Genomic DNA, 12,369 nt, shown 5'->3' with positions numbered 1-12,369 from the left:
ACCTGCAGGTCAAAATCTTTCAGATTTTTCAGAGAGCACTTCTCTGTGGTTGCAGCAGTATAATTAGTGAGTTACTCCAGTATGCAAGGTTACTGCCTATATCTCTCAGTTACACATTAAAGCAAGTGATGACCTCCTGTGTCTGCTTTTTTCTTTGCTTTAGCAAAACAGAGATAGGAGTATTTGCTGTTTATTTTTTTTTTGTTATTCTACTGCCTATAATAGGGTTTGGAGAAAAAATAAAAATCAGAGGGAGAAGAGAAAAGTAGGAGGGAAAATACATAAACCTCTGTTATCTTTCCCAGGTGTTGTACTGAGAACTGAGTTTTGTCACATAGCTGAGGGATGGTAATGTGGGGGCAAAAAATGGGATTCTGAGCAGCAGGGTGAGGCGTGCTGTGGTGTTATGTGACAGGTGTATTTGTGTGAGTTCCTCATCAATCAGAAAAAGGAGGGGCGACAAAGGAAAATCATTAGGCTGTGGCTTCAATCGTGCATTCCCGCGCAAGGTGCCCTGACTCGCCGCAGCGGTAGCAGTTGACTTCGCTGGTCTTGCTGCAGTTGATGGCTACGTGGCCAGTCTCACCACACCTATAGCATTTCACTTTGGTGCAGTCTTTTTGGATGTGTCCAAACTCCCCACAAGAGTAGCACTTCTGCTCATCTGCGTGGTCACAGTCGCGAGCCAGGTGGCCAGGCTTGCCACAGTTGTAGCAGCACTGCGCCCTCTCCCTCTTCGGCTCCTTGCAGTCCTTCGCAATGTGGCCACCTCTGCCGCAGTTATAGCAGGCTTCCTCCTGGAGATCACAGTCCTTGGCGAGATGGCCAGACTCACCACAGCGGTAACAGTTGCTGCGCCCAGTTGTTTTCAGGCTTGGACTGATAAGCGTTCCCCCCTCTCTCTCCCTTCCCCCCTCCTCCCCCCCTAATTAGCAGTGAAGTAACAAATGAATCAACATCGGAAGCTGGACTGATTTGAAGAGGTGAGTTAAAATTTGTGAAGGAGCAAGGGCATTCTGCCAGCACAGCCGTGGACATAATAAAACCAGAGGGACATGTGCGATGACTTTCCATATAATAGAAACTGTCAGGCTGAATGAGGTTTACCACTTAGGAGGAAAAGTTACTCTTCATTTAAAGTTTTGGAGTAAACCCCTCTTAACACTTGTAAACACACACAAATCCTTTGTGAGCTTTTCAGTTGTTAATTAGCTTAAGTGTTTGCTATTAATAACTTATTTTTAGCTTGGTGTTGATTTTATTCAAGTTGCAGCTACCAGATCTGGCTATCTGCCTGTTCGGAGAGTTATGTATTGTCCAATTTTTTTTTTCTTCTGTGAAAATACATATAGATCAATGAAGACCTCTTAATCAGACTGAGCTCATAAAAATCTTTACTCTTTATATTTTTTCAGTCTTGTTTCATTTTTGAGACTAGTCAGTTACTACATTTTCTGTCACTTGGAAGTTATACCTGATGTGACCTGGATGCAAATACTTTTCTGGAATGTGCAGTAACTTCATATACAAATAAAATGATTAGGGCAAAACAAAGTCATTGCTCTAACAGGATGGAGAGAACATAAATAAGTCTTTGATAGTAAAGTGGGCACAAGTTGCTTAATACTTTGCTAGTAAATCTTTCAGTGATCAACAGTGAAAGATGAATGAAAAATGAAGTTCTAAGCACTCAAGGCAGAGCTTAAGCTGATTTTAGCAAAAGCAAGACCATTTTCTTTGGAAGATGGGAGCTTTGGTCTGCGAATAAGGGCCTTAGACATGTAAGATCTACTGTTATAGTTTACATGTTCTTCAGTAGTCAATGACCAAAGAGAAACACCTGGGATGTATCCCTCTGAAGGCCCAGTTTGCACCCGTGCAGTCATGGATGTGTGGTAATAAGCATGTAATGGGAAGCTATAGAAGTTCTGTATCAAACTTGGGATACCTCTGGAAGACAAAGTATTTTCTCTTGGTAGCATAGGGACCTTGTTTGTTCAGCAGTACTGTTTATACACACTTTTGTTTTGGAAGATGTTCTTGCAGCTGTTGGGACCAATTACTGGGAAAAATTTTGTCTTTCTTTGGTAGATAATCTCACCCGTTGAGACACTGAATTTGGAGGGGAAAAAAAAAGCTATATGAACACATAGCGTGGCTGTTTAATTCATGTGCTTCTTCTTTCTAGACACTGTATATGTACAATTCCCATTCATTTCACTCATTCACTCATTCATTTGAGTTGAAGTTGAGGAGAAGAATCATCTCTCTCCTGTGCTCCTTTGTGTAAAATGCTTTTGGGATGCATAGATGTGAAACAAATTCATACGCAAAACATAGTTCACTTAAGTACGCCTATAGATAGTAAGTATCCAGAAAACTTTATATAATATGACATGTGCATAAAGGTAAGACTTAGATACTATAGTCAGAACTCTTTTTTCTTTTTTTTTTCTCCAGGGTATAACACAGCCAGATTCCATGGAGACACCTTCTAAAATAACAGCAAATGCATTATTAGTTATTCCTTAATCTAAGCATAGCTGTTCAAAAGCCTAGTAATAAATCATCTTCATATTTCATAAATAATACAGAGCATACTAAAATGTTAGTATTTGTAGTCAGTGCAATGAAATTGGATTCACTTGAGTCTTCTTTATACTTCCTTTACAATTTTAAATTATTAATATTGTTGTATTTCAGAAATTTATATATATATATACACACTGTTGATGTAAACCTAATCTATTCAGTCCTATGAATCTCTGGCAGTTGAATTCCAAGTTGTCTTATGCCTTTTGTTGTACCGAAAAGCCAGGAAATCCATGTTGATACAAGCACATTCCAAGATGATTAATTGATGATTATCGCAGCTTCTGTAGCTTCTGAAAAGAGAAGCTGTAACAGCTTTTAAATCCCACTTAGAGAAGGGAGCAGCTCTTATCCAGGACTACAAACAGCAATAGCGAGAAAAATGGATGCAATGAGGAACAAAATATATTTGCTTTTTCTGGCTTTAATGCTCCTTTAGTTCTTGTTAGTCTCTGTGGGTTTTCAGTAATTTTCTGTAGAATTATGACTATATCTTTTACTTACTTTCTTTTTTTCTTTTTTTTTTTAATCCTAGGGTCAGTACTAACACTAACTGCAGTGAAATGTTATGGCTGTAGGACTAATGCTAATTCATTAGTAGTCAGTCTCACTTCTAGATGAAACCTCAAACACTCATGGTGCTTTCTGCTTTAATAGTTTTCAAAGAATTGCATTAATTTTGAGTGTAGACTTAAACCACTGGTAGAAGTCCCATTCATGCCTTCTGTTGCCATTAGTATATCACCATGGCAAAAATAGTTTTTGTCTTTCTTTGTGTGTATTTTCCATTTGCCAGAAGGCATGACAGCTGCAGGAATTAACTGGTCCATGTGAAACACTTGACTCTGAAACTCTTTTCGTTATGTCTTACTTTTTTGATTTTTTCCATATTTTTTCACTAAAGTCTACTCCACCTGAAAACTTACAACCTAAGTGTATGCTTCGCTTAGAAGCTTTACCTGAAGCAATGAATGACTTAGACACCATAGAATGGAAACGGTGAAATAGCTATATGTAGGAAAGTATAAGGAAAGTTTTGAAGTGGAACTAACATTTATTAAAGCTTCACTGCTCAGTCGATTTTTCTGTTTACTACTTCCCGATGTCTTCTTGTTATGTTGTGTGTCCCCACTGGAAGCTCTCTTCACTGGACCCTGTGTGTATCTTAGTTGTTGTAGAGGCTTACACACAGTCAACTGATTATACAGAATTCAAGTGTGCATTTTATGTTTATCTTCAAATTAAACCTTTAATACAGATTATCAAATTTAAGGCTCTGAATATAAGATTTTTCTCAGATGATCTTGCCATGATAGCTGCTTTATGGCTTTTCCTTGTGTAACCTTGTGCTTACTTTATCCTCAGACTTTATGTGAAGCATAGAGTGTAAAGCAGTAGCGGCGTCACTGTGCTGCATCTGAGATTCTATCTCCAGGCATGACTTTCCACTCAAAGCTTCTCTGTGTTCAGGGAAGACAACTGTCGTTCAGCAATGTGTACTTACGTCTAAATAGACAATGCCAGGCAGGTGTTACCCACTTGTCTATGGCAGCGTGATCGAAAAAAGTGAAATTTTGGTTTTGGCTTTTTTTCTTTAGTCTTCTTGATGTCCTTAAAGCATTGAGGCACTGGGATGGTAACCTTATGAGCAAACATCCAGACTGAAATACTGAAGCAAAAAAAACTGTCCTTGAAGCTGGGGATCTTGAGGAGAAGATCTTGGGTTTGGATCAGGTTAGAACTTGGATGCACTGCCTGGCTGAAATCTTAATGTTGGTTGGATGGGGTTGTCAGAGGGTGGTGATGGTGGTGGGGAGATGAGAATGGCACTGAGCAACTGGGAAGATGTGCAAGTAGTGGAGTCCATGTATTGTGAGGGCTTTAGAGAGTCCAGGAGGAATCCAAAGTTTACAGTTGTTACTGTCCTATTGTTAACTTCCTTGTGCTACCTCCTCACAACCTCATACCTCTTCCTCTTATTTATTTTTGAAAATTTGTATTTCTGACGCTTGTGAAACTTAAATATTAGAGCTGAAGCTGCCTGGATATCCAGTGTAGATGAAGACTTTTCCATTTTACTTTAGTCTCAGTACTTCAGGTCTGTATCTGTAAAATGAAGATAATACTAGCTGTACAATGTATGACAAGATAAGTCCATTAATATTGGTGAAATACTCTAATACTATAGTGATGATCACCTTGGAGAGGCTCATGAGGAAATGAATACTTATGGCATCCCAGGAGAGCTGGAGTGCCATAAGGCTAGTGACTGACCAACTCTGATTAGACCATGCACTGGATACCTTGACTGCTCTACCCAGTAAGCACTGTCCTTCCTGTTCTCTGAGTGTTGAAGCCATCTTGGTGGAAAGAAATGTGATTGAACACGTAGCTGAAAACTGTATAAAGCTGTTTATGCATCCTCTTTGAAAATGTTACTTAGACACTTTGTGACCTGCGGTTCTTAACTTTGTGAAAATAGCAGCAACAGTATATGAGGGGTTGGTACCTACTGAAGTCCTCATCAAGCTGCATTCAGGCTTCAGAATTAGGATGTCTTTGAAGGGGAGAAAAGCTCCTTTAATGATAATATGACCATGGGAGCAGAGATCTTTGTAATAGTCCTCGTAATCCTAGCTGCATATAAACGGTGGAGAGTAGGAAAGTACAGACAAGAGCTAGTGAGACAGAATTAAGGAACTAGTGGTCCTGATTTTGGTGGGTCTGATATTTTTCTTTGTAGTCCACAAAGGAAATTTGACTTTATGTGTCCAAAATTTGTTACTTGTCTGCTGGAAGGCTAGTACTTGCGTACGTTGTATCCAACAGCACTTGCAAAGGTCTGCAGAATGGGTGAACCTAGTGGTGGCAGCAGCAAATAGATCTGCCCAGATGGAGAAGTTGCATAACTGGATGGAGCTTGCAGTGTTTGGAAGGAGAGTGATGCAGTGATGAAATGTAATCAGAGGTTATCTGCATATCTAGTTTGGCATAGGAACGTGATACAGTGAACACCAGATTGTCTTGCTGAAGTTCTGTCACCATCTCGTGATGTTGCTCTTAGTATCACAGTGAGTTTTGAGCAAAGCTTAGATGGATGAGAAGCTCAACATGAGCTGTCAGTGCGCACTTGCAGCCCAGAAAGCCAATCATATCCTGGACCACAACAAGAGGTGCGTGGCCAGCAGGTTGAGGGAGGTGATTCTCCCCCTCTACTCCACTCTTCTGAGACCCCACCTGGAGTACTGTGTCCAGTTTTGGAGCCCACAGCACAAGAAAGTTATGGACGTGCTGAAGCGTGTCCAGAGAAGGGCCACGAGGATGATTAAAGGGCTGGAGCACCTCTGCTATGAAGACAGACTGAGAGAGTTGGGGCTGTTCAGTCTGGAGATAAGGCAGCTCCACAGACACCTTACTGTGGCCTTCCAGTATCTCAAGGGGGCCTACAAGAAAGCTGGTGAGGGGCTTTTTAGGATGTTGGATGGTGATAGGACTAGGGGGAATGGATTAAAGCTAGAGAGGGATCGGTTCAGATTGGACCTTAGGAAGAAGTTCTTCACCCTGAGGGTGGTGAGACAGTGGCACAGGTTGCCCAGAGAGGTGGTGGCAGCCCCATCCCTGGAAGTTTTTAAGGCCAGGCTGGATGGGGCTCTGAGCAGCCTGATCTAGTGGGAGATGTCCCTGCCCATGGCGGGGGGCTTGGAACTCGATGATCTTTAAGGTCCCTTCCAACCTTGACAATTCTATGATTCTGTGATTGTACCTGGAGGTAAGGCTTGACCTCGTGGAAGCTTTGAAGAGGGAAGTATTGCAAATACACAGTTGTACTTAGAAGTACCCAGAGAAGATACTCTTAATTCTCCATATGTATTTTCCCCAAATTCTTCTACCTTCTGTTTTCCTCAGTCTTCAGGATCCTATGTAAGAGACAGGTCCTGAAGTTTAGCACAGGAAGAATGCAAACTTGTTATTGATCTTTCCAACCCCTTTTTATGCCCTCAGTCATTTCTAACCAAATTTGTTTCTCTGATATACCTGAAGGCAGAGGTTTTGTAAGATGATGTGGCAATGGGCGGTAGAAATGAATTCCTCAAAGGAAGAACCTCACGTCATCCTGTGTGATCTCCTTTGGGGAACATAAAAGAGCACTGCTTGAAACCCCTGGGGCTTTCTTCAGCTGAAATAAGTGAAATCTTGAAGAAATCTGAAAGTTGTCATTGATAGGGAGGGAAATGTTCCATCTCCATGAAATGTGCAAAGGATTCCTGTCATCTCTTCAGAATTCTTATAATAACAGCTAATTGCTTTCTGCATTCTAAATCTCCTTCGTGGTTATTTTAATTATACCACACTGTGACAAAAGTACCTGTCTTTTTTGCTGCCTGAGTGAATCCAAGAGGAGGAAGAGTAAAAATGAAAAAAAACCAATATTTTTTTTAAGTTCCTTTGTTATGCTTCCTTGCAGTACACAATCATGTTGTAGGTCAGTTTTCTGGTTTTAGTTTTCTAAAGGCACACCTCTATGTAACCCAGTAGATCTTTATATAATAGGAGGAGCTGCCTTTAACAAACTTAATATGACAAGCACAGTTTCTCTTTTTTCAAAAGATCTCTAAATATTTTAAGGTAAATTAATTCACATTTGCCATGATAAGCCAGACTTACACCTGTGAGAGGGCAAAAGCAGTCACCAGTGTGCTTTAATGCATATAAGCTCAGTCACTTCATGTAAGTACATGGTTATTAGAAGGGTTTTAAAGAACAGTCTGGAAAAAAGTGAAGATAGTGGCTTTTTGATGGGTAAATTAATATAAATTCTTCAAATCTACAGAAATGCAGACTGAGATGATGTGAAGCTGATACAAGCAGTCTGTAGTTTTCCAGATGCTTGTACCTGACATTTTATACCACAGTGCTTACACAGTGGCACCACACAAATTTCAGTGCATCAAGCATTCAGTTTCCATGCCAGGATTAAGTTACTCAAGTTTGTTTGAAGTTATGGACTGTTGCAATTTTAAACCGCTAGTGTTTTGTCATGTGTCCTTAGTTAGGAAGATTCCTATTACATTTAATAAAAATTGAATTGTGATGAATAAATGATTATGACCATCTCTGAGCTGCAGCACATCTGAAGCCTGAAAATTTGTTTATGCTTAAGATACATGTAACCAATTAACTTGAATGACAGTCTCATTACATTTTCTCATCTGTTGTTGGTGCATTGTTAAGCATGCCTCTCTAGCAGGTAAAGAAAGATAAAATGAAAATATCTTCTTCAAAGAAACCAAACTAATTATCCACTTCTTGGTGTTGGGTGAGAAATGGAACTTTATTCCGCACATCCACTGAGCTGTGCAAGAGCACTTATGAGGAACCCAAGAAAGTCTTCTTCATTTGACTGGAAGGTCATCGTTGCTAAGGCAAGACTGCTGTCATGTTGTATTGATCATTCCTTAGCATGTGGCACTTAAAGTTCCCGTCCTTTTTTTTTTTTTTTCTCTTAGCTGCTTTTTTTTGTGTTACTTTGTTTTGATATTGTCTCAAATAGGCTTTTGATTTTGAGGAGACTTTTATAGACCTGTTTTATCTCTGGCAGGGGGGCTCTACTAGATGATCTTTTGAGGTCCCTTCCAGCCCCTAACATTCTGTGATTCTGTGATATATATATATCACTTCACATAAACAAAAAGTTTGACTCTTTGTAAATGAGCATTTGCATTTATACAATGCAAGAATGAGTTCATGTATCTGTAAGAGTGTGTGACTCCTAATTATGCATCCTGACAAAGGATATGAGAAGACAATTTGGCTCAGAATTTCCCTGTCTCTCCTATTAAATCATCTAGTCTGCATTTGTGTGCTTTGCTTTTCCTGAATTTTTAGTCGTTATGGATACAGTTTTAGTATTGCTGGTAGATCACGCTAATTTTTATACTTTTTTTTGGTCAAAAATGCTGATACAAAAAAGAATTTATATGAGACCACTAGGAGAACCCTTTAAAAATTTTGTTTAAAACCTCTGATTTTCTTTCTCCTTGCACAACTTACATGTTTGGTAGTTCTAGTTCTGATCCTTTGCTACAAATAGATGCTAATGTTAGAAATCTTCCATGACTTCAACCCAATAAAACTGTACAGAACAACAGTACAAAGTAGGTAGGTTTAGACTAGACACTAGGAAGAAGTTCTTCACAGAAAGAGTTGTGGGATATTGGAACAGGCTGCCCAGGGAGGTGGTTGAGTCGCCATCCCTGGATGTGTTTAAGCATCGCTTGGATGTGGTGTTGTGTGATATGGTCTAGGGGTGAACTTTTAAGTAGGGTTAATGGTTGGACACGATGATCCCAAGGGTCTTTTCCAACCTGGATGATTCTGTGATTCTGTGATACTTCCTTTTTGAAACAAAGAAATTTAACCCTTCCCTTAAAGAGCTACTTCAGCAGTTTTAGCAGGATCTGCAGTCTGGAACAGAGCCATGGGAGGCAGACTTTGACTGACTGATTTTGTTTTAACATATGGAAGATGCTGGATATTTTTCGCTTAATCAATTCTGCAAATCAACAGGTGGTGAAAGATAGGTTCTTCCCATGTGTTAGTGAAGGGTCAGATAGTGCATTGCTAACAGCATTTAGCCATGTGTGGAGAATATTCTTGCCTTCTGTTCATCAATAGGGAAGCAAATATTACATGTTTATATTTATATTTAATAAAATCAAGTCCATATGTATTTCTTGTCCTCTACCTTCTGGCTAATTGGTAATGTGGAACTAAGCTGCCATGGGCTGGACATGCATGCTACAAAGGGTATGAATTTGTGTTTTTTCTTCATCAGTTTTAAAAGTGCATTAGGCTTTTTCTGGTGCAGCATCACTGATTTAATGTATTTTTTACATGTGGCTGATCCCTAAATGAATGTAAGGGGTGCAAATATATGGCTGTGGGTGGAGCAGAGAATGCTAGAAGAGAGAACTGGCTGTGATACAAATCCTTGGGTACTTTAATTGCAGGATAGATAGGAACAAATGTCTCATATTTGTTCTTTGCAGAGTATTAAGCTGGATGCGAGGAGAAAAATTACTTGTGTAAGTTAAGTTTTTACACAGTGATATTTTGTATTACTCCTTTGTTTTGAGAATTTCAAGTAGCTCTGCTGTGCTTGCCAGCAAAATAAACAGATTATAGGAACAGAGCAAAAAAAACCCCCTTCATTCTCTTCCAATTAATTTAATTCCTGCTAAAATCCTGTTTATATCTGGAAAGGAATGACCTTGAAACATTGCAGTTCATGGTTCAAATTGTTTGGTTGATGCTGGCTTGTATACTGAGTGACCTGAATAAAAATAATGAGTGAGCAGTTCAGCACTGCAAGATTCTAATGCCTATTTTTAATGTGTTTTTTTTTTCCAAATCCCTTTATTTGTTATACAAAGGATGATAAATTTAGTATTGTGGAGACAATAAGAACACTTCCAGTTCCGTGGTCATAGTTCTTACTTAATGCAATCAGCACAGTCATTTTTATAGGTGCTCTGCATAATGTATCAGCATGGGCCGGATTTTCCTCCGTGACTCAGAAGCTGTTGTAGCTACATTGATGCAGACGACTGCATCTCTTAGTTTTGAGACTGTAGTAGTGGTAGTGAGTTTTTACATATGAATGGAGAACTTGTAAACCTGCACCAACACGATATAAATAACCTCTGACAAGTGTTGAAATTTTATTTCAATTATGTGATAGTGTTCTGTTTCTGTCAGAGGGCTCTTGTTTTCAAGCATCCCCATACATGCTTGCATTTGTAGTGTGCTAAAGGTAATTTCTACCCTTGTATATTCTGTTGGGATAGTGGTGAAGTTGTCATTTTAAGAACGTACTCTGCCACTCTCACTCCTCTTACACTCAGAATTGCTTTGCAGGTGCCACAGTTTAATATTGCTGGAAAAAACACGTAATGCAGACAGTCTGATATTGTGTGGAAACTGCTTGTAATGGTTATGGTATAATACCTGAAACAGAATAGAAGAAACTGTTTATGCACAAATATGGAAAGCTTGAATTATTCATCAGATATCAGTGAAAAATTAGTGTGTGCATCCTGCCAGGCAGAAAACCAAGTGACTTTAACTGCAATTCAACAAAGCAGTATGTTTTTTTAAAAAATGTAGGTGTAAGGTTAATTATTACACTATATAAGTTTTACGTGAATTAATAGAGAAGAGGTGGTATGATTTTACATTAGCAGGATGTGCAAAGCCAAACTGTAACAACAGAGTCCTGTTAGGCATTTGAGAGGCACAGGAGAATGTGTGAATTGACGTTTTCCTCTGTGCTGCTGGTACCCTAATGGAGTGATGTTCTCCAGTTGTCTGTGGAGATCACAGCTAAGAAGGGTAATAAGATAAGCCCCTTCTAGCTAAAAAAAGAACAGCTTGAGGATGAAGCATGTGTAGGCTTTCCTTCAGACTTCTGCCTGGAACTGCAAGAGTACGCAAAACCTCATTTCCTCCTCAGCTGATGAGATCTCAGGGGTTCCCATAGTGGTTGCCTCCTGTTCTAACCTAAGAGCAGCCCCCTAAAGAAGGCAGGTTTCTGACATTCATTCAGTGATCTGTCAAAAAGTTTGGTACCAAACTGAGAAGAAAAAAAAAAAAAAGAAAAAAAAAAAAGGTCATCTCTCCTAGTTTGGAATGAATAATTAAGGATTTTAAAGCTACTCTTTAAGTGGAAATGGACAAGTGGGAAGTCAATGATGTCTTTATTCAATTCTAATTTCAATTCTACTCTTTTAATGCTAAAAATCAGACTTGTAAACAGTGGAATGAATGTCCAGTGACATTTTACTAGCGCTTGAGCAAGCAGCACTTATATATAATGATATGAACAATAAAACAGTTGACTTTAATAATAAAAAATAAGGAATTACTTAATATTTTTCTATTTTTCAAGTAGAAATACAATTATTTTAATTTCTGTATTAATAATGACTTGCAAAAAATGAAGTTAGAACATTAAGAAGCAACTAAATACATGTTTCTTAGGAATAAAAGTAAGGAAAAATGTTAAACCAATTCTAAGTTTTAATTCGAAAAAGATTAATTGCATGATTGACTGTGTTAACAAAGGCGTATTTTGGGCCAATTTTATTCTTCTCTACTGCAATTGAAATGTCCCATGTGAAGATTAATAAACCTTAAAACTTTACAGTTGGAGGCTTGAATACAGGCACCATATGCTCAACTTCATTCCTGTTGATTTTAGGGTATTATCATACTCACAAGTCGACAATTCCAGATTCATCCTAAAATTGAAGTGCTTGCCATATCCATGATGTTTTCCTATGTGTCTTCTCTGAGATCTGTCTTTTCAATTACCATTTGCTGTCATTGAGCACTTCTTACACTCCAATTTTATAATGCAAATGCCTCTGAATCCATCAAATTTTATTTCAGTCCCTTCTCTGTTTCCATGCTGTTTTATAGTCCAAGAAGTTCTTAAAAGTTGTTCTCAAAAAATGTAGTTGGTAACATAGTGAGGTTCAGGAAGCAATAGTAACTTCATAATTTCAAACTTTTCTGAAAAGTCAAAAGAACTAGACCGTTTCTCTTCTGAATTTTTAGTAGAGTTAAAGCTTCACCAGATAGAAAGTAGGGTTTTAAGAAAATGTAAATATTGTGGCATGAATTATCTTCAAAATAAGAAAACTAGTATTGGTAGCATCCATAATGAAAAACACAAAACATGATGGCTTAAGAGTATGTGTCGTGCTTTTAGCTCCT

General features: G+C 38.7%; 1 pseudogene across 1 annotated transcript; it reads right to left on the bottom strand.

Annotated features, from left to right (window-relative positions):
* Window positions 1–473: 473 nt before the first annotated feature.
* Window positions 474–8,005, bottom strand: LOC104269764 (annotated as a pseudogene). The gene is made up of 2 exons (XR_717787.1): window positions 7,936–8,005; window positions 474–925 (listed from the first exon to the last, which is right to left on the bottom strand). The product of XR_717787.1 is annotated as a cellular nucleic acid-binding protein pseudogene (transcript).
* Window positions 8,006–12,369: the final 4,364 nt, after the last annotated feature.

Source organism: Apaloderma vittatum, unplaced genomic scaffold (assembly GCF_000703405.1).
Source record: "Apaloderma vittatum isolate BGI_N311 unplaced genomic scaffold, ASM70340v1 scaffold18992, whole genome shotgun sequence".
NCBI lineage: Eukaryota > Metazoa > Chordata > Aves > Trogoniformes > Trogonidae > Apaloderma > Apaloderma vittatum.
Note: the sequence above shows the minus strand (reverse complement) of the source record. Positions and strands in the feature narration are given on the sequence as shown.